Source organism: Echinops telfairi, unplaced genomic scaffold (genome assembly GCF_000313985.2).
Source record: "Echinops telfairi isolate 266 unplaced genomic scaffold, ASM31398v2 ScPeMD7_7407;HRSCAF=8445, whole genome shotgun sequence".
Classification (NCBI taxonomy): Eukaryota; Metazoa; Chordata; class Mammalia; order Afrosoricida; family Tenrecidae; genus Echinops; species Echinops telfairi.
In genome coordinates, this window is record NW_022111307.1 from 3,322,743 (window position 1) to 3,328,218 (window position 5,476).

General features: G+C 37.0%; 1 protein-coding gene and 1 non-coding gene across 2 annotated transcripts in view; one reads left to right on the forward strand and one right to left on the reverse strand.

The window, feature by feature from the left end:
• Nucleotides 1–5,476, reverse strand: part of LOC101647152 (lipoma-preferred partner homolog) — a 625,785-nt gene that overhangs the window by 238,385 nt on the left and 381,924 nt on the right. The gene's annotated exons all lie outside the window — the stretch shown is intronic.
• Nucleotides 782–910, forward strand: LOC115871829. The gene has a single exon (XR_004047499.1). It is a non-coding gene; the product is annotated as a small nucleolar RNA SNORA19 (small nucleolar RNA).

The window sequence follows — 5,476 nt, forward strand, 5'->3', positions numbered from 1 at the left end:
AGTCTCAATAGAGCCATACAAAAGTGAAAAGAATGTATCAAAAACTTCTCAACAAAGAAATGAAGCCCGGATCACATTGCTTCATTAGGTAAACTGTCAAACATTTAGAGAAGAATTGGCACGGATACTGTTCAAACTTATTCAAAGGAAATATTAGGAAGAAATAGTCTCTAACATGAAGTATGAAATAAACATGTGCCTGAAATCCAAGCTAGACAAAGCCATCACAAGAACAGAGAACTACAGGACACTATATTTTATGAATACAGATGCAATAATCTTCTAGAAAATACCAGGGAACAGAATATTGAGAAAACCATATTTAGAGAATCACACATCATATTCAAGTGGAAATTATTCCAGGAAAGCACGATGGCTCAATATTCCAAAATCAACTAATGAAATATACCACACTAATAAAACAAAGAAAAAGAATCTCATGATTATCTCGTTGGATTCAGAAAAAGCATGTTATAAGATACAATACCTTATCTTTATAAAGGTCGGCTTTGAGGAAAAGAAATCCTCAATATGATTCAGGGCATATAAGAAAAACGGGCAATATTATACTTAATAAAGAAAGACTGTGAGCTATTTCCTTGAACTTAGGAAGGGTGCCCTGTCCTCACGCTTCTTCAACAGAGTATTGGAAAGCCTACCCGGTGCAAAAAGAAGTAAAACATATCTGGAATGGGAACAAAGATGTAAAATCATCTCTACTTGCAAATCATATGGTTCGATATGAAAACATCCCAGAAAATCCATAAGAAAGCTTCTAGACATGCACATTTCATTGTCTTTTTTCTTCATATCGAGGAAAAGGATATTTCTGACGTGCCAGATGAATCATTGGAGGTAAATTAGCAGGGTGGCTACTCTAGCCATTGCTGTCAGTCACCTCCACACATTGAAAAAAAAAAAAGAAAAGAAAAAAGAAAGTTTTGAGAGTTAATCGTGGAAGCGATGCCAAGTTGCATGGCACATGGTCAACAAACAAAACTCAGTGAGGTTTTGATAGGGTAGCAAAGAGCAATTTGAAAAGGAAATTAGGAAAACAATTCCATTTACAATAGCATAAAGAATAGAACACAATAGCATAAAGACTAAAATACCTGGTAAAAAAAAACACCTGACCAAAGATATGAAGGACTTACTTATACATTGAAAACTTGAAAAGATGCTTAAAGAGATGAACAAAAATTTAAATAGATACAAAGATGTTTCATGTTTTTGGATGAGAATATTTGGTATTATTAAAATGGCAGTACTACCCAAAGTAAGCCATGGATTCAGTGCAGCCTCAATCAAAATGTCTGCATAAAAAGCAAACCGTGATTTTTGTGGGGATGGCAAGAAACCTGAATAGCTAAGAGAGATGTTGAAAGAGAAGAACAAAAGCAGGGCACTTACAAGTCCCGGTTTAAGAACACATCAAAAGCTGCAGGAATCAAAATAGCCAGGTGCTGGTCCTAGATACTTCGAACAGAAGACGATACCAGAGAGTCCAGAAATAAATTCACACACATATGGTCCACAAGCTTATCACAAGGGTACCAAAACAATCTTAAGAGGGTGGGGGTGTGTGTGTATCTCTTCAAAAATGGTAATGGGAAATTGGATTTCCATATTCGGAAAATTGAACCAGGATTGATGCCTCACACCATACATAAAATCAAATTCAACATGGCTTAAGCATCTAAAGGTGTAAATTAAAACCATAACATTCATAGAAGAAGAAAATGTTAGGGCAATGCAGTCAGGCCTAGTTTTCCAAAGGGGATTCTCTAAGATAAGAACCAAAGAACCAACGGCAAGAGGATAAATAAATCACTGAAACCTCACACAGAGAAGTCGCACTTATATTAGTCATTTGACTGGGGCCCCATCAACTCAATGACACTGGATAGATACTGAGTTTTCACATAAATTGAAAATGTTTGCTCAACAAAAATTTTGGTTTAAATTAAATGAAGAAAATTACTAGCTGAGGGAATATCTTTCAAAAATTATTTATTTGACAAGACTCTAATAACCAAAAAATATATAAAACGTTGACAACTTAACAAAAATACACGTAACACACTCACAAGATAAGCAAAGGACTTAAATAGAGAGTTCACCATCAACAGCCACCAAACGCATGAGAAAAGAGACCCAGTGTTCTCAGTAATCAGGGAGATGAAAAATTCAAACAAAAATGAGATACCTTATTACTCCCACTAGCTTGACAAGTAGTCCTGGTGAGTAGTGGGTGCCACGTTAGGTTAACCACAAGGTCTGTAGTTCGAAACTACCAAGCACTCCTTGAGAAAATGATGCAAGTTTTCTAATCCCATAATAATTTATAGTCTAGGAAACCCATCGGGGCAGTTCTGCTCTGTCCTGTAGGATCACTATAAGTCAAAACTACTTGATGACAGTGAGTTTGAGGTTTGGCAAAGAAGGAAAAACAAAACAAAAGACAAATTAGAAAATAATAAATATTGGGGTCAAGGCGGGCAAACTAGAACACATATTCACTGCTGATGGGAATGTAAAATGAAGCCATCGTGGACAACATTAGGGTGGACCCTCAAAAGGTCACAATAGAACTACCATTGACCCAGTCTTTTGACTCCAAGGTATACACTCAAAAGATTTGAAAGCAAGATTTAAAAAGAACACTTGTAGACCAACGCATATGGTAGCGCTATGGACAATAGCCCAGAGATGCAACAGCCAAGAGGGACAAACACCTCAATGCCCATCAAGATGAATGGTCATCAAAATACGGTACATACACACAATCGAATACTATTCAGCCAGTAGGAGAACATGAACTCCTGGTATATGTTATAGTCTGAATGGAGCTTGAGAACATTATGCTAAGAGAAATGAGTCAATCACAAAGAGAACTATGTGTGGGGATAATGGTGATGGAAAAATTGCACTGATTAAAAGTGCAGTGTTTTTTGCCAATTATTGTACATACTTACTTCTAAAAGGTGGAGTTGGCAAAAACTGTGTGATAGTGTTCCAACAGTGACGGAAAAGTTTAGTGGCTGACGAGGCTGCTATGCAGAACCAAATACCTCTCTGGGATTTATTCCTTGTTCTGGAACAATTCTGTTAACTGATCTAATGAAATGTTAGTGTTCCTGATCCACCTCCTATTGCTGAGTCTGGTGCAAAAGGGGAAGGAGAGTCAGAAACAGGAGGAGGATATGGAAGGTGTGGCCAATTGCTTCTATGAACAACTACTTTTTTTACCAAGACCCTAAAAGAACTGGATGGTATCTCGCTACCATTACTGAACATTTAGGTCACAAGTTCTCAAACTTGGCCTACAGCCCCCTTTTCAGAAAAAAAAAAATTACTAGTGCCCTCATAGAAATTAATTTGTTAATACATAGGCCATAATGGAGGATATTGTGTAGGGATCTGCTTTTGAAAATCTCCGGGATCCTCAGAGAACAGTATCTTCAACTTGGGAAACACTGATTTTCATCAAAGATTCCATAACCTTCTGAGCAAAAGGGGGGAAATACTGAATGGAATTTAAAATGCTAATAGATTCTTTGTAGAAGCCATGGAGGCAAAATAAACTACTGAAACTATTGCCCTGAGATAATATTTAAACGTTAAACCTCAAACATTCACTGGAGGCATCTTTAACCAAACAATAGTCTAGCCTAACTAGTCAAAAACATCTGCCTTGAGCACTGTGCTCCCTTAAGAACTATTTACATGGGCTCAACAAGACAACAACAACTCACAAGATTATATAGGGACCTTAGGGGGCCATGAGTGTCTGTTAAGATGGGAGGAACGATTCAGAGAAGGAGGGTCAGAATGGTTGGATACCTCAAAACACGCAATTGATGTCACAAACTGTATAGGCAGAATCCATTGCATCGGCGTCTGTTAACTGCAACCACAACCAAAATAAAATTAAGAACCATAGCCTTGGAAACTCTATTAAGCTCAAAAATGGTAATGGGAAATTTTCCATATTCAGAAAATTGAACCAGGATCAATGCCTCACACCATACATAACATCAAATTCAACATGGCTTAAGGATCTAAATGTGTAATCCCAAACCATAAAATTCAGAGAACAAAATGAAGTGTAGACAAGTTAAGTAATTTACTTAAGTTCAGGCCATTAATTTTAATCGTGATAAACAAGAATTCATAAAGCTCTACAGCATCAATTCTTAGAAGACCATAAAATACCAGGGTTACACTTTTGTCTCTCAAAGTGCACAAATGAACTGTTGAATTACCTTTTCTGAGCTCCCACAATTGTCATGGCCAATTACTGTGACCATACAAGCAGAGAGATGGCAGTTTAAGAGATTATACGTCCAGCTTTTCAAATTTTGTTTTTTCCTTGCCCTAACCTCTTCACATTGATACAGATCAGTATGTATCAGACCAATTTTCAGTCATTTGCATTTTGCTATTCCATTTTCTTAATAAAAAAAAGGAACTGCATGTCACGCTGGAGATGGTGAGGCATCTGTTTTTAGATCTCTCTTCTTTTGCTACTAAACTCTGAATGGCAGCCATGAAACAGCCATGAGCAAAAGAGGGAGGCTTCAATGAGGTACTATTTTCCACTGAGCAATATTAGAATATGTACATGTATCATGACCACAGTATATATTAATTATCTGTCATGCCCCAAATATGAATGGTGCCAAATTTGGTATAATTTACCTGGAGAGAAATTTTGAATTCAGCAAAAAATAAAAGGGGGGGAGGGCGATATGTGTTTAGGGGAAAGTAGGGAGTGGGATTAAAATAATACACACAACACATTCAGAAACATGACTCATTTTCTCAGATTTGATCATTCAATAAGTATGCTCAGGCTGGGTATAGATGAGATGTTTAAAAATTCCGAGTTACTTAGTGAAGCGATGAAAAGAACTACTACACAGATTTAAACTGATGAATTATGACATAGTTCAAAAGATAGCACAGTCTCTTGTCGATAATCATGTTCAAAATGATATCCTTTTATGTATAAAATCACCTCTACAAGCAGAAGGTTTGTTTTGTTCCCACTCATGAAAGTCAAGATATAGTGTTTAAAATCACTTATAAAATGCTAACATCTATTAGGAAAACTGATCAAGTGGTCATCTCTGTAATATTATCTTGGAGTCCCCTAATGGTAGGAGTTCTCAAAGACACACAATTGTGTACCTTTCTAATGGTACCTCATCTGAAACAATGACGTGCTAAGAATATGACATCGAATCTTATTTATCCATCTTTCTATCATATAGAAATCCCAATTAACTTCCAAATCATGTGTTAGTATGCAAACCCCACCCACCCCAACTGTGAGCTTTACATCGTGTCAGAATGGCAGTTTGGCCATCTTCTCCTCTCACTGTGATTGAGCGCAACCCATGTTTCTTTGGAATACCCTTTGAGTTTCCGGAACCAAACGACGGCTGAAGGGGAAAGATCAGCACGGGGTGGT